This window comes from Castor canadensis, chromosome 4 (genome assembly GCF_047511655.1).
Source record: "Castor canadensis chromosome 4, mCasCan1.hap1v2, whole genome shotgun sequence".
Taxonomy (NCBI): Eukaryota; Metazoa; Chordata; class Mammalia; order Rodentia; family Castoridae; genus Castor; species Castor canadensis.
This window is the reverse complement of record NC_133389.1, coordinates 153,374,728-153,396,811: the sequence shown is the minus strand read 5'-3', so window position 1 is coordinate 153,396,811 and position 22,084 is coordinate 153,374,728. Positions and strand designations below refer to the sequence as shown.

General features: G+C 39.5%; 1 protein-coding gene and 1 long non-coding RNA gene across 23 annotated transcripts in view; one reads left to right on the top strand and one right to left on the bottom strand.

Annotated features, from left to right (window-relative positions):
• Cd28 (CD28 molecule) overlaps positions 1-22,084 on the bottom strand; it is a 162,456-nt gene that overhangs the window by 102,357 nt on the left and 38,015 nt on the right. For 3 of the 17 annotated variants that reach the window (XR_012447351.1, XR_012447352.1, XR_012447353.1), the window contains exons 3-8: positions 17,926-18,045; positions 16,203-16,410; positions 14,379-14,566; positions 13,343-13,579; positions 10,805-10,909; positions 10,097-10,154 (exon numbers count right to left, since the gene is read on the bottom strand). The exons of 2 other annotated variants lie outside the window; for them this stretch is intronic. The gene's annotated coding sequence lies outside the window, so the exon portion shown is untranslated. Of the gene's footprint in view, positions 1-10,096; positions 10,155-10,804; positions 10,910-13,342; positions 13,580-14,378; positions 14,567-16,202; positions 16,411-17,925; positions 18,051-22,084 lie in introns of those variants that run through there. 12 more of the 17 variants (XR_012447354.1, XR_012447355.1, XM_074071513.1 and 9 more) reach the window with 9 other exon arrangements.
• The window catches only part of LOC141422622 (uncharacterized), a 105,318-nt gene that overhangs the window by 46,917 nt on the left and 36,317 nt on the right, over positions 1-22,084 (top strand). For 4 of the 6 annotated variants that reach the window (XR_012447357.1, XR_012447360.1, XR_012447358.1 and 1 more), the window contains 2 exons: positions 15,179-15,328; positions 16,256-16,391. The exons of 1 other annotated variant lie outside the window; for it this stretch is intronic. This is a non-coding gene — a long non-coding RNA (uncharacterized lncRNA). Of the gene's footprint in view, positions 1-11,004; positions 11,042-15,178; positions 15,329-16,255; positions 16,392-22,084 lie in introns of those variants that run through there. One more of the 6 variants, XR_012447359.1, reaches the window with a different exon arrangement.

Sequence of the window (22,084 nt, the reverse complement as noted above, 5' to 3'; positions counted from 1 at the left end):
TTTTAAGTATGTAGACACAGTAAATGGCCTCCATTTGTACTCTTACCCCAGGTTTCAAAAATGTTAAAGTAGGCCTGTGTGGGAGAAGAGCATTCCTACTTACTAAGAACACATCTGGCTTTCACTTTAAGTGCCAGCTCCAGTGGTTCCATTGAACCTTCCATGCAGATCTGCATTGAGATTCAGCAGGGTGGAATCCTGGAGTGGTTAGTGGTGTCTGCCCTGGGCACATCCAACACTTTCCCTGATCTAGTCAAATGTCTTCATTTCATGAGGGAGAAAAAAGGAATGCAGAGAAGTTAAAATCCTTTCCCACTCTTGTGAGGGGCAGGATAGAATTGGGACTCAGGTCTTCTGATGCCAGGTCTGAGCATTTATGTCACAGTGCTGGAGGTAGAACAACTTCATCCTCAGAGGGCAGGAGGAAGAAAATTCTCAGGCTCATACAGAGCTACTGGGGTTGTGCTTTAAAAGGGTACAACACAATGAAATAATTAATTCAGAAAGAGGGCAGTGAGAAAAATGCAGTAACTGGTTTTCTAACAAAGCCAATACTGTTCTGAATTAAGGAGAAATTATTCTGGCTTAATTTTAGTGAAAAGGATATGAACAATCAATTTGAAGACACAAAGAAATGATTTAATAGCAAGACCGAGTTTGAGGAATTTAAATGAGGATAAACTAGCTAGGCCTTGAAAATGGGTTATTTGAAGGATAAATCATATGCTAATATTTAATATTTGCTGTTTGTTTGTTTTGGTGGTACTGGGGTTTGAACTCAGGGCTTTATACTTCCTAGGTAGTCACAGGACATGAGTGACAGACATTATGTGAGCATAAGAGCATGACAGACAATAGTTTTGAGATCTTTTCTGTGGTTGGCCAGCTGAATGACCTTGGGAAAGATAAAGTCCTTAATCATTCTAAACTTTAGCTTCCTTTCAATAGTTGCTACTTTTCACTGTTGCAATGATAAAGATGATAATGAGACAGAAAATATAAATCCAGAAAGCAGGCATTTGAGTCATTAGCTATACAGAATCTGTTACCAGTGATCTAGTCTAAGCAACTGCTAGGTACCAAATGTAACAACTGGGGGTCCCACTCCCCCATCAAGGAGGAGAGAAGCAAAACTAAATACTGCTAAGAAAGAACCAGTACCCTTCTTGCTAGCTTACAATCCCCTTTCTGCACAATCTAGTCTGTTACCCCTGGAAATCTGTTGCCCTGAAAATTTCTGTGTTCTTTGTAGGAGTGTAACCAAACATCTGAGGACAATCCCAACAGACATATTTTGCACAGTGTCAAAATAGTTCAGTGCATTAGTTCAGTATGCAGTATGCAGAAGAAAGTCAAAGACTTTCAGTGGTGCCACTAACAGATGAGTCATTTACTTAATTTCACTCACCTAGCCTCCTCCTCCCCACCTAAAAAGTTGGAGTTGTAGAACTGGGAGAGCAGATCAATAGTAGAACACTTGTTTAGCACACACAAGGCTAAGATTCAATCTCCTGCACTGCAAAATAGATAGATGATAGATAGATGGATAGATAGATGGATAGATAAATAAATTGGAATTGGACTAGTGACATTAGTCCATAGAGTTGATATTAGGTCTAAATTAATATATGTCAATGTAGCTGTGACAAGGTCTGGCACATGCTCAATGCTCTATAACTATTAGCTATTGTGAATGATATCCATTAATTGTTGACATCTAAGATTTCTTATTTCCATCACAAACCTGAGCTTTGTCCCTTTGAAACTATTCCTATACTGAGTATTGCTTAGAAGAACTATAGTGTGCAGAACCTAAAACTATTGGCACTGATCAGGTAAATTTAGGTACATGGAAAAATCCCAATACCTACCCTAGTGCCACTGAACAGAGTAGGGTCCAGCTTCTCTGTCACAACCTGTTGCACCCCTAAATCAGTCCAGCCATCCCCTTCCATTTGTAGGTTAACAATAACAACCAAAAGTTGAGAATAAATATAGCCTTTCTAGCTGGGTGTGTGGTGGTGAATGCCTAAAATCCCCAGTACTCTGGAGACTGAGACAGGAGAATCATGAATTTAAGGCAAGCCTGGGCTACATAGCAAAAAGAGAAGAAAATACTATTTCCAAACCCTCTTCATTCAACGATTCCTCTTCTGGCAAACTATCCTAAGGTAAAATATTCCCCTAAAAGAATTCCAAAGATATATGTACGATATTTTTGTAACAGAAATTAAAAACAGAAGCTTCAACTGAAGCACAAAGATACAATCATTGTTGCATTCCAAAGGAGGTATAAGTCCAAACACTGAAAATTGGTTTTATAACTGCTCAAAATTCCTGAGTCACATTTAAGATATAAGAGACCTAAGAGAGAGCAAGGAGAAAGAGGGTTTTTGAAGAGGCTTTCTTGGGAAGAAATTGTGCTGTGTGTCCTTCTTCCTCACCAATGCTTTCCCCCTTCACTTCAAGCCCCAAAGAGAGAATTCAAAGGGACCATTTCAAAAGCTTGAACTGTGCCCCATGCAGTCAAAGGACACAGGCACTGGTTCCTACTCACACTTGACTGACAGCAGGAGAAAGTAGCGCAGTAGACCAAAGACACATGCATCCCAGGAACCAGAAGCAGAACCCCTGGGGAATTGCCCACCTGGGGTCCTGTTATGAGGGATGCTACCCAAGATGGCATGGACAGCAATGATAAAACCTAACAGAAAAAGTCTGTATGAAAGAGATTGCTAGAAAACAAGGGGCCCTGGGAGAGCAGCCAACCAAAGGAGAATCGCCATTCCCATCAAGGGAGCACACCCTCAGGGGTCAGCTGCATACTGCATCCCATCCTGTGACCTTTCATGGTCATAAACACTAGCTATTCAGCAGAGGGAGGCAGTAAGCCCGAAGCTGACCACAACCTGCCTGAGGATGAGAAGTTTTAAATGAAAAATTTTAAATGTGGCTTCTTGAGCCTGATGTGGTCAACCATTCCTATAATCCCAACTACTTAGGAGGTACAGTCAGCAGGATAGAGGTCCAAGGCTGGTCCTGGGCAAAAAGTTAGTGAGATCCTATCTAAGTAAGAACTAAAGTGAACTAGGGATGATGGCATAGCTCAAGTGGTAGAGTCCCTACCTAACAGGTACAAGGCCCTGAGTTCAAACCCCAGTAGTGCCAAAACAAACAAATGGCTTATTTTCCACTAAACATCGTCACTTCTGAATGAATATCATAAGACTTAAAGCAATTTTGTAATTAGAAAAGTTATGGGACTGCCTGAATTTCATTCAGGGTTAGGGGAATAGTTTCTTTGCCTGGATAAATATTTTAAAAGTCTAAGTTTTAAGAGTTGGAGCTATGACTTCCTTCTGATTATTTCCTATGCATCTAATTTCTCAAATGTGCCACTGGCATATTCTTTTTATTTATAGTAGAGAAAAATTGAGGATAATATATCTTTAGTAGGAAAACAATTAATTATATGAAAATATTGTACTTTGGAGTAGTATATATGAAGTATTCAGCTTAAAATGAAGAATGTCAAATGATATGTGTAGTATTATGATTATGTAAGACATGAATAGTATACATAATGAGAATAGTCATATATATACACATACATATATAATATACTTATATATTATATATTTAGGTATATATAGACTGAAAGAAAGCATACAACTTTAAAATCATTATTTCTGGTTGGTGTGAAGCAGGAATTTTTATTTTATTGTATACATTCCTGTGTATTTTCAGCTTCATCTCCCTTTCTTTTCCTGCCTTCTTCACACCTAAACCTCAATCCCACCTGGGGCTATTGAATAATGCATTGCTTGACCACTGGCTAACAAGAAGTCAACTGATACTCCAGTGTTACTGGATTCACATCACCAGGTCCATTTGTTCTTGTCAGAGAAAGAATTCAAGAAGAGATACAAAGAAAACTTATACAGGAAAGTGGGCATGCTCAAGAAGGAACATGGCACTGAGGGTCCCTAGACCTCAAGCTTTTATTGGGATCTGTAGAAATAAGAGTGGTAAATCCTGGAAAACTGGATTATGTGTCATTAACTTCTGGAGTCTGGGTTATGCATCAACTTCTCTCACATGTTGGGTGGGGGAGGTTTTGGTCTTGAATGGTTACACTGGGCCCATCATTTTCCACTGTGGGAGGTGCAGATCAGCAAGACCCTGATCACAAGTCATTCTATTATTCTCAGCAGCCCAGGATGTGATGCCTTATCAACATCCAAGCCATCATTCTGTCAGGTTTCCTGACTCCTATATGACTATTATGGGCATTGGTTCAGTGTTCAATGCCTTGCACACCACATTTTGCAAGCTATTAATTTCAGGACATATAGTGCACATTATCACATATACTATTTTGAATTGCCCTTGAAAGTCCTTGAAATTTGTTTAACTCAGGACTTTTCCTGTCTTTTTCTTTTTGTGGCCATACACAATAGTTAAAACAAAACAGAACAAAACAAAAGAAAAAATAGCACTTTAAGCAACTAGAATCTGAGGAACCCTGTTTGGGAAATGCCATCCTTATTCGTAGTTTACCAAGGAAGCGATGATTTCAGTTGGAAAGTTATTGCTAAGGAACTGGGTGGCTCTGGGAGGCCATTCCGTTCTTTTCAACTAGTTTTCCTGACATAAATCTTGCTTCTTTGCCCATTAATAGAAAACAGGAGGAACCGCCCACTCTTGTCCAAGGAGCCTCACCCCACCCAATTTAGCCAAAGACAGTTAAAATGAAGCAAAAAAATAGCACTGTGATTGATGGATGCATTGAAGTTAGAGGACTGACTAACAAAGCTCTAGCTTAGACAGTTTTTCTGGACTTGGTCACTTTAAATCTCAATGCTTCATCGTGTCAAGGATGACTTCTCCACTAAGTCTCTATAGATGCCACCATTTATCTTGTGAAGTCCAAAGCTGAATTACCTTAAATGAATCCTGTAATTGTTATAAGCCTAGCACCACAGGAGGGAAGGCAAAGTTGTGTAATAGGAAGGAAGATAAATATTTATATAACTCTATAAATTCAGCCACAGGTATCTCCCTGTTCCTAAAAGTTGACTAGATGTGATGAGTCCCTAACACTTGGCAAGTCCCCAAGAAGCTATCTCCAGGACCAAAGTATCTGTAGCAGCATTAAAAACCTTCAGAGCCACCAGTGCAGAGGGATATCTAGATGGAGTTTGAGTCCCTACAGTATCTGATAGGTCTTTTTTCTCTTTGCCAAACAATTTCCCCTGGAGGTTCCACGCACCAACCTGAAGTCACCTACAGGATTTATGAATCTCTTGGGACTTCAACACACACACACACACACACACACACACACGCACACGCACACGCACACGCACGCACACACACTCCTATGCTTCATCCTTCTGAATATACAATTCCACTCCTCCTATTACAAAAAGATCAAGCCTTACATTTCTTGGTACATTGAAAAGATTGTTAATAGTGTTTGTTTTTCTGTGTGTCCTAAAGAAAGGTATAATTTCACCACATAGTGCTTAAAACTTCTTATAAAAGCATGATATTAATTTCATCTGATTTTATGTTTTCCAAATACTAATCTCTTAAAACATTGGCTTTAATCTCCACATTCCCACTTTTGAAACTGAGCAAGGAAAGTCCCAAGTGATAAGCATTAGCAGATAAACGCTTACATCTAGAGGGAATTGGAGACACTTTTAAGACCAGCTGGAAACCATTTCGTAAATGTGTGGGAAGTGTTTGCTTTTATAATCTATATTTCACTTAGGACCATATGACTGATAGTGGCAAGAAGTTTGTGGCTAAAACACAGTAAATGAGCAATACAATACTGTGGTCAGAGGAGAAAAAGATGTTGTATTAGAAAAAAACACAAAAGGCATAAATAATAGATCAAGGAAGTCACTCAGTATGAGCTACTAAATCACCCAGTTATTAAAATCATTTGTTATTTATGGATACATTTTACAAGCCACCATTCTTTCTCCCTTTTAAAAGAGCTCTGTGTAAATGGTAGAGAACCTATGTTCCTTCTGTGCCACTCTGGTTAATTCAGAGGTTCAGTAATTATCCTAATGGAAAAAAAAATCAAATTCATAAAAAAAAGTTCACGACTACCTGGCAGAGGGCCTGAAACCATATTCAGGATGTGATACAACACATTTATTTGATTGCTTTCTTTTTCAACACATATTGGAGTTCTCTGAAATTGGTTTTGCCTCCATTCCAAACTCTCTTGGCACTGCTCTTTCCTAGATCCTTGGATGGAGTAAAGGCATCTACGGTTGGTATCTCTTCCAAGGAAACAGATGAACATACTAGAGAAAACACACTAATGAGAAGATTCAAATGCAAATGACCTAATGTGGATGTCCTGTGGGCACTTACCTCGATGTAAAGATTGATAGCCTAAAAACTGAGTGTGCTCAACTCACATGGTTTAATAAACTAATTTGAAATATACCATGAAAGGGCTGGAGGTGTGGCTCAAGCAGTACAGCACCTACCTCACAAGCATGAAGCCCATACTGCCAAAAAATAAACATAAAAATAAAATAAAATACACCATGAGGACGGAGGTTATGGCTCAAATGGTAGAACATTTGTCCAAGAATCACAAGGCCCTGAGTTCAATCTCCAGTGCTGCAAAAAATAAATAAATAAAATACACCATGAAAAGCAGCAAATAAAAAGAGATGGGGTAAGTGAACACACTTCTGGTAGATGTGAGCAGGTGGATGGACCACACTATCTGAGTCTTGGATGGGCAATTCTCACACTTCCTGTCTCTTTCTCTGCCACATCAGCTCTCCTCACCAATGATGTGGTGATGAGGACCAGAGGTAAAGTGACAAGATTGCCACAAGAGGACCTCAGAGAGAAGGTGCCCTGAGTCCATCACACTTGCTCTGTCAGGGAAGTTGAGGAACAAGTACATGCAGCAGCAGCATAGTTGAGCAGCCCTGGGATTTACATGTCTTGCTTGGATAGTGGACATGTGGGAGCAGAATGAGTATCACCAACGGATGGCCAATTTAAAGATGGCATAGCTGTCATCCCAGAGGTGGTATGATCAGGACTTGGTCCTTTTCTATCTATGACATTCTTTCATTTCCAGTTACACATTTTATTTGTCCCATCTTTCTTTAACATGTTTTACAGATTAGTAACTTAGTATCTATATTTAACATCCTATGAATTCTACTTTTCTCACACGCTATTCCCTTACTCATCATCTCAATAACATTCTAGGTGTTCCACCAATACCTATTAAGTGGCTAGCTCCCTGTCTATGCACACTCAGACTTTCTGGTGTGTTTTAGCTTCTGTCTTCACTTTCTTCTACAGCAGAAGTGAATATATATATTCACTTCTTTGTGGACCTCAAAGAAGGTCCTTCTTTGTGCCCATCAACTGAGCCCACAGAGATTATCACAAGAGGCAGTGAAACACAGCACAGTCGTCAGGCTCTCTTATATTTTACAAACTTTAATTCCTTTCACAAGAACATGAGTATCCATCCTGGGGGCTTGACCTGAGACAGAGAGCACCATTATCCTATGAAATCTTTGGTACATAACTCTTTCCACTCCAATTTTGGGTTACTTAGTTGAGCATGTGCAAACAACAACCTTTGGCTTAATTTTCCTTGAAAATTTCCTTTAGTATATATCATCCACACAGAGGGAAAAGGAACCTGGGAGCATCACAGACTGAAACAAGGTATAGAACTAATAGATTAGAACCTGGTTAAGTTAGGTTCCAGTGATCATATTACTCAGCAGTAATTTCTGCACTGGGATGCCAGAAACAAAATCCACCACCACCACCCCCATTACTGTTTAATTGAGATTTAGTCATGGCATCCACTGCTGTCTAATCTTATGTTATGGCCACTGTGCAAGAAGGGCAGGGAAAATGTGCAGAAAGAAAGAAAAGTAAGGAGTACTTCTGGCCTGTCTCACAAGAACCTCTCCAAAGCTTAGCTTTCTGCAGGGTGGCAGAGACAGTAAGTCCATGCCTAGTGTCTGAAGACACATGGGCCTATAGTCAAATCCCAACTTTTTAACACCTCCTCTCTGTATAATCCTAAGAAAACCATTTGGCCTCTCTAAGTCTGGGTTTTTTCATTTATAAATTGATATAATAATAATACCCACTTATAAGGCTTAAGTAAAGAATGAATGAAATGATTTACATAAATGACATTGTACGCTGTATCTAGCTCATTCTACTCCTATAGTTGTTACAGTCCTTGTTATTGCAATAATTATTGTTGCTATTATTATTAGCAAGATCAGCACTAGGGTGGGAATTATATTATTTTAGTAGTAGAATTTCCAAAATCCATCCCTACCTATCGACTGATGCCTCAAATCTCTTCAATGAAGTAGAGCCTTTTATTTTAGAGGTAGCAATGATCCTTAAAATGGGACTTTCTCCCCGGAATTTGTGACACATGGATTTAAATTTATACACAGACCTAAATATCTATTCTTAATTCCCTTTCTGAGAAGAGTTTAAAAGAATTGTGTATTAGGGCTCTCCAAAGAAGGGGATCTATAGATGATAGATAGATAGATAGACAGATAGATAATAGATGAGATTTACTGAAGGTATTGTCTCCCACCATTATGGCATTACCAAGAAGGTACAAGATACACCCTCTGCAAGCTAGAGAACCAGGAAAGCCAATGGTGTTATTTGGTCTTAGTCCAAAGACCTGTGAACCAGGAACTTTAACCTGAGGGCAGGAGAAGATGGATGTCCCATCTCAAGAAGAGAGAGAGCAAATTCATCCTTCCTCTCCCTTTATGTTCCATCCAGGCCTTCAGTGAATGGGATGATACTTGTTCATCTCCTTTATTCAATCTTTAATTCAAATGAATTTCAAATGATAGTCTCTTCTACAAACACCCTCATAGACACACCCAGAAATAATGCTTTACCAGCTATCTGGGCACCCTTTAGCCCAGTCAAACAGACATTAAATTAACCATCACAGATGAGAATAAGGAAAAAGAGGATACCAGAAAAAGAAGAGTGTCAGAGAGGGAAGACTGGAAACTTTCAGACATGTATAGTCTTTGAAATCAGACAGAATGGGGCTTGATTCCTAACTCCACCACTGTCACCGTGACCTTTTTTAACCTCTCTGAATCACAACATCCACATTCATAAAATGCAAATAATTATGGTGCCTCAAAGTAGGACTCTCCTAAGGGTTCAAAAAGATATAGTATATAAAGCACATTGGCTGACACATAAGTTCTCATTAAGGGTAAATTTCCCTTCCCTTTGCATTTTAGCACCCCCTGGAAGTGATCCTGTTTTCTTACCTTGGATTCTCTTTTATGGCTAGTGCTGGCTTTCCTACCAATCATGAGCAGAAATATTCAGAAGCTTTTAAGATTTGGATTTCTATGTGAAAGAAATAGCCAATAGTTATATGTTGATGAAGCATTTAGTTGAGAAAATCTAGATACTATTACCCTGCTACCACCACTAGGGAACAGTCTCTCTGAATGAAATTTCAGAAATCTGTACCTTTAGCTTGTACAACTTTGAGTGACCTTTTCAGGATTTGGGCTTCTCTGGACTGTGGAATCTACCACAGGTCAGGCTGGTTGGCAAATGGAACTGGAAGTTCTGCCCTGTTCTACAGCAGGAGTCCTCCTTGAGCCTCTAGATCTTCCTCAAGAATCTGGAGTAAGCTGAGGCACTGGCATTTTACTAGGCCCCCAGGTCCTTGAGGCCATCCCAGAGTCCCCAGGACTAAACCCAGGAAAGGGTAAGAATCAGACAGGAGTTATTAGGGCTCTTGCACAGATAAGCCTTCTGGTTGTGCTACTTTAGCACCACTGAGGGAAGACAGGGATCAGTACCCGCAGGTTTTGCAAATTGAGGCTTTCCTAGTGGCTTTGATTTCAAAAAAGGAGATGAGGCATATAGTCTGAGAATGCCATGATTTGGAGTAGAGAATGGGAGGAGGCAGGAGAAGCATCTGTTTAACAAAGTACATTTATAGAATAATTACAATAACTAACATTTAGTGTGTGTGCCTGGCAGTGTACTAAAGGCTTACCTCGTTTAATCCTCAAAGAACCGTTCAGGTAGTTAGTAAACTTCTCCTTAGGTGACTGCTGAGGAAATGAAAGAACAGAATGGTTAAGCAACTTGCTGAAAGTTGTACAGCCAATAAGTTGTAAAGGAAGCCTCCAAAGACAGACATGCTGGCATTGAATTGTATGTGATTAACCATTGGGGGAAACCAAGGCAACAGACATTTCCTGAGCCCTCCATTCTACACATTGCTCTAAGCACCTATTTTATGTGGATGATCTCATTTAATTCTTACAGTGACCCCATATGGTGTCATTATAACCCCTGTTTCACATATGAGCTAACTAGAGTTTGGATACATCCAGTTACTTGTTCAAGGTCCCAGGCATCTAAACAGAGGAGAGCTGCTGTTAAAAGAACCCTTGGCCATCTTATACCCCAAACCAAATGTTCTGGGGCATTGCTAATGAGTACACATGAGGCAGATGTTGCAACATCTACTTCAAGGAACCTTCATTTTCATTGTTTATGGATATCAGGGCAGATTCAAACCAAAAAAAGAAAAAAGATCTGAGGACAGAGGTTTCTCGCTCCGTGTTTTTTTTACCATTCAGTAAAAATCCCATCTGTTTGTACTGCATCCTACTGTGATTTCATTTGTGCTACTTCTACCCAGATGTGAAAGACATTAGCTAATGAGGCCTATGCTCATGTCAAAGGGGGAACATACCCAATTATTCCCTAGAACAGTTCCATCAGCAACTCTTTCTGCTTCTTCTGATCATCCCAGCTGATAAATCTTCACTATGGTAAATGGGTCCAATTTTCTTATAGCCTTTAAAAAAAATCAATGCTTAGATTCCTATACTTTTGATTTTTTTTTTTCTATCCTCTTTTTCCAACTGGTCTTTGGTTGCAACCACTCCGCAGACGTGCTCTAGTTCCTCAGGCGGCTTCCTCAAGAGTGGTGAGTTGATGGTATTTTTGGTTTGGGGTTTGAGGTAGGGGAAGTTTGAGGGAGGAAACAATGAGGCATCCTGTGATTTCTTCTTAAGTCATGTGCACAATTTACACTGACTCTTGAAAAAGAGGAATTAAATGTAAGGAGGTCAGCCAGGCCTGACTCTGACATGGAAGTCTGATGTGGGCCCACCAAGGATGGGGTTTACAGAAGACAAAGTTGTCCCTGAGTGATGACACCATTTTGAAAAGTGAAAAGTGATGCTATTTTGGATGGGAAAGGTTTTCTTGGGATTTTTCCCTTATAGGATCCAGTGATATATGTCAGGTCACCTCCCAAAGATCTCTGCTGCTTCCCTTTTTGTGACACCAAATTCATACTAAGGCCTTTCTGACTCATTCAGCCTCCCAGCCCAGCCCTGGCAACCAGACACTACTAACACTGCTAACATAGCCTAACAAGCCCAGCACGTCAGCCTGTAAGGAGACCTTCTTCCTGGCAGAGAGCCAGAGGTCTCATGGAAATGGCATGGAAACCCAATCTGCCCTTGGAACACAAAAATAAATAAATAAATAAAGTAGAATTGGTAATCAGTAATGCCATTTTCAAACTCTGGCTTCCACTTTTTCTCCCAGGCCTTCTCCCTTTTTTCCCCTTTGTAAACCACTTCACCTCCTGAGAAAAGGCTTCCTCCTATTCCTTATCTCAAGTGCCAAACAAACTCACTGGGAAGATATGGCAAACCCAGGGTAATACTTAGGAGACGATCAAGGCCACCACTAGTCCATTTGATATTTTGTGAGAATCTGAAAAGGCACACATTACTCTCGGTTGAGTTATTGACATGGAGCGAGGACCATAGCTGCTTCTCAGCCCCATTCATCTCCTCATCCAGGAGCCCTTGAGCAGAGCACAAAATGCACAGCCATATTGGACTAACTCTGGGAACAATGATGGAAACATTCATCCCAATGCAATGCATTGCAAATAGCCACTACATAGGAACTTCCTGTCATAGTCAGAAAGGGGAGAGAAGAATGTTGGTTAGTGTTATTGGGAAGGCTCTGGGTAGAAGGTAGGCTTGGACTGGGATGGGGAAGGTTAGTTATAAGGTCACCCTGTGGATGGGAAGGGCATTGACTGAGAAGAAAATGGAGAAAGCAGAGACCTGGAGATGAGAGGGCATGAGTTCCCATACTTCTTCAAGCCCTTTCTCCCTTTTGCTTTTATGTGCCTTCATTTAAAATTTTTCCTTCAATTCCTCAGTTTTAATTCCTCTTTTTTCCCTCAGATCTCTGTGTGCTTAAGCAAGCCTGTTCTGATTCTGTCAGTGCTAAACCTTCTCAGCGGTAAATAAATTGTGCCAGTCTCCATAGTTACTAACCTCGATCATGTCATGAGCTTCCGAAACACAATAAAAATGGAGGGACCTGAGGTCCTACAAACACCATACTTTGTGAACCTCTGAGGTGACTTGGCCTTACCCTTCAACCCAGGCAGCTCTGTTCCCAGAGCCTGATTTTTCATGAGTATTCTCTTATTCTTTGTCACTCTGCATATCTGATATTTAAGGGATATGGCTGAAGTATAAGACATATGAATACCAATGTACTAGATCAGTGAATAAATAGATAAAATTGACATAAATATATCAGTGAGTCATTTGCCACCAGACTGAATAATATATTTTCAAATGAAATTGTATTTTCAGATCTCAGCTCTAGTTAGCAAACTGACAAATGAAACATAGCAGGTTGCCAACATGTTTATATGTTTGTTCCCTTCCCAACTGCAAACAAATGAAGTAACAGTTGTAGAATCAAAGATGATTGTCAAAGTGTCTTTTCCCATACAGGAATCTTTTCTATAATATCCCTGAAGGACCATTATCTAGGAGAGTATTTTTGAAGGAAATCATGATTCCTGAGAGTTATCCCTTCCATTGTTGAAAACTTCTAACTGGTTTTGTTTTTTAAAACTCTTATCCTGAATTACTGCCTTCGGCTTTACTGATACTCATTGGCTTCTTGTTAACTTTCCACAAGTCATAGAAGGTCTTATACAATTGAACATCACTAAACACATCAAGAGACCTGTATTTTAATCCTAGCATCTTTGTTTAGCCACCATGCTACCTTGAGCAAAGTGAAGTTAGCTTCTTTGAGCTTCAGTTTTCTTATTTATAAACGAGATTAATATCTGCCTGCTCTATCTCACAAAGCCAAGATAATAATGAGATTAAATAATTAAAGTAAAGGAATTTGAAAATTATAAGATGTTTTATAAAGTAGTGTTATCATTATTCACCTGCAAGTCTTCCAAATATTTGAAGATAGCTGATACTCCCTTAGTCTTTGCTGGTATGATGAATTTCTTTTCCAGGCCATTTGTCATCAACTGGACACTTCCCACTTGTTATTGTCTCATTTAAGCTTAGTGCTCAGTGACACCCCCAAGGATGGTACAACTTCAAAAGAGGAGCTAGCAGAGTGGCTCAAGCAGTAGAGCACCTGCCTAGCAAGTGCAAGGCCCTGAGTTCAACCCCTAATATCACAAAAAAAAACAGAAAAGAGAAGAAGTGATTTTTTCCCACCTTGCCTCAGGCTGAACACAGGTCAACACTTCTATTACTTCTTCCTTGGACCTCACTGGTTCTACTAACTGCCATTTCAGACTGTTACCATATAGTAAGGTAAGGCCGATTCACAGCTCTGTTTGTTGAGAGCAGTTTTAAGTTCATAGAACAATTGAGTGAAAGATGCAGAGATTCCCAGGGTACCTCCTGCCCCAATGGATGCATAGCCACTCAGTCTTTTTCACATAAATTGCTGTCAAATCAGACATCCTTTCCTGAATGTTAGAGTAAACATCCTAAGCGGTTTTATATTTATGTCATTGAATTTCTTTCTGTTGACTTTCATCTTCTTGCTATCAGCTCACTGTCAAAGAACACAGGGCCCTTCCATTATTCCTCAGCTACTTCAGCTAACCTTTGGGTGTAGCATGGGAGTTTCTGCAGCAGTGTGTCACAGGAAGACTTCTGAGAAGTCTCAAAATGTTCAGTAAACAAAAACACTTGGAGAAAGAGCTATGCACCACAGAAGGAAATCTCCCTAATCAAGGTCCATAGCTAGCATTCCTATGCTGAGAAAAGATTGTTTTAATAAAATTTTTTTAAGATAATTGATCTAGTACAGTATTTTTAGCATTAATAGATATTTCCATTTGTAGAGAATTGTGACCATAATTGTTGTTCCAAAGTCTGAAAACACAATTCTAAGTTCTGAGAGTTTAACACGCACTTTTAAAAATTAAAACACTTTTTCAATAAAACAACACCTACCTGTTCACATTATCCATCACATAATTAGGAGGGATGGGAATTTTTCCAAAATAAAAGCCAACTACTGAGTCTCAATGCAAGAATCCGAAGTAATGAAAGGAATCAAAAAAGGCTACTTTATCTTTTTCCTCTCCAAAGCAGGTCAGAAACACCAGTCAGGCAGGCAAGGATTAACCAGGAGTTCTTTGCTGAGTGGATTAAGCAAAAAGAGAACTTACTGATTTATGTAGTAACTAAAATACACAGGAGTTAGTCTCAACAATTCCATATGGGGCATTTTCCCAGAAATACATGAAGATGTTAGTGGCAGCACCGAATTTGAGTCAATTCAGGAGCTCTAGCCACAGTCAGTTCAATGAGTTACCAACAGTGTCAAAATGAGAACTTCAAGATACAGTGTTAGGTTGACTATAAAGGAAAGGAAAAATCTTAGTGACCTCTCTAATCCAATGCTATTCATTTAAAAACGTAAGCATACACAAAACTATGCCACGATATGTTCTTGGATATGTACATTTGAAAACTATGCAAACCCATTTAGGCAGGTGTCTGCAGTGAGAAAAGAATGAAAGAAGGAATAGGATAGGGGACAAGGGGAAACATTTTTTAAATGAGAGGTGTCTTTCACAGACTAATATCTATGTATGGCAAGAACTGAGGTAGGATTAATCAACTCTGTGTATCTGTGTACCAATGGCTCAAGAATTTAAAAAAAGAAAAATATTCATTTTTTTTAATCAAACAATGTAACCAGGAATCAAGTGGTTCCTGTCTTTATCTCTCAACTACCTTCTCTCTAGAGTGGCTTCATTCCCAATCTTTCTCCAAGTTAATGCTGGCAGCAACTAGTGTACATGCTGTTTATGATTTCAAGAAAAGAAGATCTTTCAACATTCTACCCATTTCTGGACAAAGACTCTGCTTGGCCCATCACTGTCACCTGGAAAAAGGTTATCTTATGTCCTCAGCTTGTTCATGCACTTACTTTTTTAGGGGTAGGAGGACGCAAGGCCCTTTGATTGACAACCTCTCTAGTTAATGCCACCTAAGCGATCTAACACAGCTCTGAGGTCCAAACAAGCCCTAAGCAGTATACATTCAGAGATAACTTCACTCTGACCAAAACTTATCAATTGGGCTAGAAAGTGAAGAATGCAATTAGGAGAACAGCTAGCTTTATTTTATTTCCCTCCCATGCTTGTTCTTCAGACCTTCTCTGTCCAATTTCCTTTTCCTAACCCCAAATAAAATCTTGCTCAAACTGCATAACTTTTCCAGTGCTTTTCACTTTTAGAGCAGTGTTATTTGGAGGTGTTTTTAATATCCAAACTTCATTCTTTCCTTTTCTTCAAATCTTCCTCTTCTGCATTCTAGGTCAAGCCTCCTTGGTCCCAGTAATATGCAATGGGGAAGTGGAACACAATTCTTATTCCAGCCACACCCCCATCACTCTGTTGTTTGTTGTTCCTCCCACAGCTGAAGGGCAGAGGAGAAAGGAGAAGTAAAGAAGGAAAATGATCTTCATTATTTAGCTGGTGCTATTTGGCCATTAGTATCTACTCTGGAAAAGGTGTTCAAATGTCAACTGACTCTTTTAGGGAGCTTTTGTATACTCTTTAGAAAAATACTCAACCCCCTGGGAAGTTCCAACATTTTTCTGTTCCCTCAGGTGGACAACATACTCTCCCATTGACCACTAATGATTCTCCCTAGGCTCTTATTCAGATAATAATGCCATATACTGATAGAGTTCTTCTTAAGATGGTTATACCTTTCATAGTGTCCACCCTAGCCCTTGTAAAACAAAATCCATACCCTGCTTACCATGAAATTGTACCTCATTCAATTGCAACCTCCTCTCTTCTCTTTTGTTCTAGGGGGGCAGCTCCAGCTGGCCTTATGCCTAGGCAGGGAACAGATTCCATACTCTGTGCTCACAAACTCCAGAAAACGAAGGTCAAGACCACACAAAAACATATACATGGATATTCAAAGCAGCACTCTTCATAATAGTCCTGTGTTAGTCAGCTTCCTGTTATTATAACAAGATACCTGAGATAATTGACTTATAAAAGAAAAGACTTATTTAGCTCATGCTTTTGAAAGTTCCAGTTCCATGATCACACCGCCCCATTGCTTGGGTACTGTGATAGTGGCACCCAATCCGGAAAAGTGTGTAATCAGACAAAACCTCTTACATCATGAGCCAGAAACAACAGAGAGAACGAGGAAGAGACAGGAGTCTGACAATCCCCTCCAAGAACACTTCCTCAATGACTTAAAGACTTCTCACTAAGCCCCACCTCCCAAAGATTCTATTCCCTAACCCATAATGCTAACCTGGGAATCAAACCTTTAAGACATGGATTTTGAGGGGACACTTCTCCAAATCACAGCAAGTCCAAAAGTGGAAACAACTCAAATTTCCATCAACAGATGAATGGATAAACAAAATATGGCCTAGTCACACAATGAACAATTTTTCAGACATAAACAGAAATAAATTACTAGTATATGCTACAAAACAAGAAAAAGTAAAGATATACGTGTGTGTGTGTGTGTGTGTGTGTGTGTGTGTGTATGTATGTGTGTATTACGACATGGATGAACCTTGGGAACATTATTTTAACTGAAAGAAGCCAAGCACAAAAAGTCACATATTTTATGATCCCATTCAAGTGAAATGTCCTATTAGAACAAGCAAATCCATGGCAACAGAAAGCAGATTGGTGTTTGTCAGGAACTGGGAGAAGAAGAGATGGGGAATGACTGCTAATGATACAGATGATAAAGTGTTCTAAGATCAGATAGTTGCATAACTCTGTGAACATTTTAAAAACCACCGAATGTTTTAAAATGGTAAATTTGATGATATATGAATTATATCTCAATAAACCTGTTATTTTAAAAAATTCTTTTGGCACCTCTCTTGGAAGTGGATGATGAACCATATCTCATAAAAACAGTTTTGGGCACCTCTTAGCAAGTCCCAATGTTAGTCTAGTTCCTCTCAATAGAGCATAGAAGCACTTGTCCTCTCCTGTGTTCTGCTTTGGAGTCTCAATCTAAAAACAAAGGAAATTCCCAGCTAGCAATTTTACACTTGGTTGTACTTCCAGGTTCTATGAGTAGCCAAAGATTTTATGATGTCCTCACCAAGATCCATCTGGGATATTCACTTTTGAAAATTTTCAGCAAAGGTAGATATCCCTTTCCAAAAAGCTGCAGAAACTATTCAAAAACCAGGAATAATGCACTGCTTTGTGATCTCAGAAATTAATGAAGCATATTCATTAAACATCACCACTGGAAGATACTACATGAAGCCCTGGTAGCTTACCCTCACACAGAGAGGTCATTTCTTATTTTGTTCATCTTGCAGCAGCATGCAACTTTTCCACTGTTGACCACAATCATTATTAGAGTCTTAGGAGGATATGTTTTATTCACCCACAATTTTATCAAGAGTCTGTCATTGTTAGGAAATCAGGTAATCAGGTAACAAGTGTGAACAATCTAGCAGGCTCCTTGTCAATACTGAGCTTACCTCACTTCAGCCATCAATTAAAAGGTATTCCAGTGATTTTTGCCTTCCTTCTATCAATGATTACTGGTGATGAAGAAGCCTCCAGACTGGAGGATGGAGATGTACCTCAGTGGTAGAGAGCTTGCAAAGAAAGAAAGCAAGCAAGAAAGAGAGAGAGAAAGAGGTTTAGCAGATACCAATGATGGCTTTATCTAGCAACCCCACCCACACACTAGAATTCAAATCCAGAGTATGGGTTGCAAAACATACACTCTTTTTTTATTATTATAAATTTTTATTAGGATACATTCATTATACAGGGGGGATTCGTAGTGACAATTCCAATCAGACTTTTACATTATTTACATTGCCCCCATCATCTCTCAAAACATATACTCTTGAGGTCACATCCTTTTTTTTTTTTTTTTGCAATGGGGACATCAAACATTTTCAAGTTTTTTGACAAAGTATTATTGCCATTACATTGTAATTAACACAATAACAGGAAGGAAAACTTCCCCCTTCCCAAAATGTTACAGAAACACTCATACAACTCATACAAACATTAATAAATTCATTGTTTTTTCATGTCACTACAGGATTTCGCATTTATAGAAGTAGTTATAAGTTAAGGGATTTTTTTCCAAATTCTAATCCTTTCCACATTTCTGCTAACTAACTTACAATGAAGCTCTGCCATTGATGTTCAGTTTGTTTCTCCCCTAAAAGGAGACACTTCCAACCTTCTCCCATCCTCCAACTCCTCCACATTTTCATTAAACTGGACCAAAAGCTGTCCTAACTGAGATTTGGACCGCGCTCTACCTAGAGTGAATAGCTGTCACACCTTTTCAAGAAACATGTCAAGTACCCCAGATATCCCAGCCCAACAACACCCCTTACTTCAGAATTGCTTGGTCTCCACTCTTGGCACAGTCTGTTTACGTATGCATGTGTGTGTGTGTGTGTGTGTGTGTGTGTGTGTGTGCGCGCGCGCGCTTGCGCTTTCCTCATCTGTCAGAAGTTGCATAAGGAAGGTAAATACTAATATACTGCTTGAACAAACATCATACAGGTTTACAACTAGCAGGAAGCCTGAAACTATGTCCCTCACTTCTCAGATGAAGAAACAATGTCTGGAGAGATTAATTACCTGGCATAGACACAGTGAGTAGTCAACACCAGAGCAACAAGCAGTACTGGACCTTTAGGTACCTCTTCCAATGTTCTTTTCACTTGGTCATCCTACAATCTTCCCCTGGGCCATTATTTCCTCACCTGTAGCATAGAAGTAATAACAGCTCTGCCCCCTTCTCAGGCTTTTTGTAAACTCTGAGATGACATATGTGGATGTGCCTAGCCCTTGCAAATGTCAGATGCTATTTAAAGTAAAAATTATTTCTATCAAGAAAATAAATGCATACCATAAAAAATGGATAATGAAATAATTCACAAATGAGAAATACTCTGCAAATGACTTCCAGTACTTAAAATTACATTTTCAATTAAATCTAAGTGCACAATAGAACTGAAGGGAAAATAAGATCGTCTTCCATGCATGGGGCTAAAAGAAATCAGCATGTGCCTAATGGAAATGAGGCAGCTGCATGGGGCCTAATGAAAATTAGGTTATGTCACTAAAAGCAGGGGCTTTTACTCTGCCTTTATTTCCCTTCCACTACAGACTTATGTTCATGACACCCTCTTCAGTAATGGAACTTTGAGATTATTGTAATGGAGATGATTGAATTTTCTTATTTAAAAAGAAAGTGACCATGCTCAACAGAAGTGAGTCCAAGGAAAGAGTAATTCTTTGGACTGATGTTTAAGCTGCAGTCAAGTTTTAGAAAATTCTGAGAAGCAAAAATGAGAATGAGAGAAGCATAAGGGGAACCCATAGGCTTCCCAAATGTTTAGCCTGCATGTGAACACTGAGAATGAAAAAATAGGTAGAAAGAACTGAAGTGAAAAACCAAAACCACAACACTATGACTTCATTAGTATACTTAAGTTACAGCAGTTCAACATGCATGACTGGTATTGGGGAAGACTAATTATTCACAAAAATAATTAATAAAGACATTTTTTTAAACTTCAGCATCAAGAAGAGAAAACTCCCATGTAGCAAACTTTATATACAGCAAGCTCATCCTGAGCACACCTATACCAATGCAGTTCTTTATTATAGCTACCTGCTAATACACCACACCAAAATTCCTCTGAACCCACAACTAAACTAAACTAGGCCACTCCATTAGCCACACAGAGAATGTCTGACTCAGCCCTTCCTCCTTGCCTCCTCCTTTCTGTCAGTAGGGAAGATTAAGTGGTGGCAGAACAAGCCATAAGTGAGAGGATAAGAGCTGAGACTAAAGACCTGCCCCTGAGGGAAATAGGCAATTAGAAGAGACCAGCAGGTGGGCAGGGCATAGTGTCAGGAGTGAAAACAATAGGCAGATGGGTGGCTAAACAGGAGGAAGAAGCACAGCAATGGGGAATCATAGAGCAAGCAATGTACAGAAATCCAGACAAGATCTGGTGGCTGGAACCTTTCTTGGAGACTAGAGTTCAAGGCAACTTGGCAAGATCAAGCCAGAACCCATACTCCAAAAGACCTGAGAAGTTGACCAGAAATTAAGGCAGAAACTAAGGATGCAAGAAAATAGGACAAAGACCCAGTTATTACTACAAAGATACAAGGTAGAAGTTTGGCCCAAGGAAGCAGGTAAAAGACTCACTGCCGGAAATGAGGTACAAAATCAGAATAGGATGGCCTGCACTGATAAAGCACTCATACTGAACAGCCAAACTCTGGTCAAACTTGCTTCCTTTTGTCCTGAGTTAAAATAGGTCCCCAAACCTGGGACAGAGGGAAATGGAAACAAAAGTTTAATCTTGCTAATTGGACTGAATGTCCCAATAATATCCTGTGTCTAGCTCTATTCTTGTACTTATTTATTTAACAAATACCTATATAGCACTTACTATGTTTCAGACATTTTCCTACATATTCATAAATATTAACTCCTACAACAACCCTATGAAGCTGGTACAATGATGATCTCCCTTTTACAAATAAAGTAGACACGGAGAAGTTAAGTAATTTGTCCAAGGTTACACAACTGCTAAGTGGCAGAGCAAGAATTTGAATCCAGGCATTTAGGTTCAAAGTCCATATTTCTAACACCACCACACACAACGTTGTTACCTTTGTCATGATGCATCTGCATTTCTGTTCTCCTCTAGAGTCTAAGATATGGTTCACGCCATCAAGGACATTGGTCATTTCTGCATCCCCAGTGCCTAGTGCAATACCTAGCATATAGGGCTCTTTAATATACTGGATGGATGGATGGATGGATGGATGGATAGGTGCCTGGCATATTCAATGCACAAATAGCAAGAGCTGCAGGTCCTTGACAGAGGAAGCAACAAAGGGATACAGGATTCAATTAGTGTGATGTGCACAACAGTGCAACAGAAGGCAGCCAAGATCCAAGACAGGGAGTTGGCTAGTAGAGCTACACAAGGGAGGTGCTAGGGATATGCCTCATAACAGGAGCTGTGGATCAGTAGCTTTAAAAAGTAGCTGAGGTCAGAGGAGGCCAAGGCACAGGAAATGTTTGTACAATAAGCTGACAATGAGCTGCTACTTATAAATGTCCTACCTCCCACTTGCTCTGTGATATTTCATTTTCTGTCCCACACCTAAGAGAATATGTAGATTTGGTCAACCACAGTTTACATGCAGAAATGGCTTTTCCCATAGAAAAGTCAGCTGTCTTATTTGATTGGCACTCAACAACCTCTGGCTAAGAGTCAGCTATAATAAGCACAGCTTATATTCAAACCATCCAAATGACAGAATGATAATAAACAGAACTGATCTGCCTAATAGCATAAAGCCAGAAAGGTCACTTCTGAGAAAAGTCTTCATAAATGTTTGAGCAAATAATGGCCCTTGCTTGCTATTGTGCACAAACACAGATAACACCCAGGAGTTAGGGTGGACAGATGGCACATTCACACATTTTTCACTCTCTTAGAAATCCCTTTCGAACCAGAAGCCTCAAGCTATACAAATAAGTAGTCAGGTGGCACAAAAGCTAAAGTTTATTGAACATTTACTTGATGTTGGGTGTTATTCTAAGAGCTTTACATGTATTAACTGACTGAAACT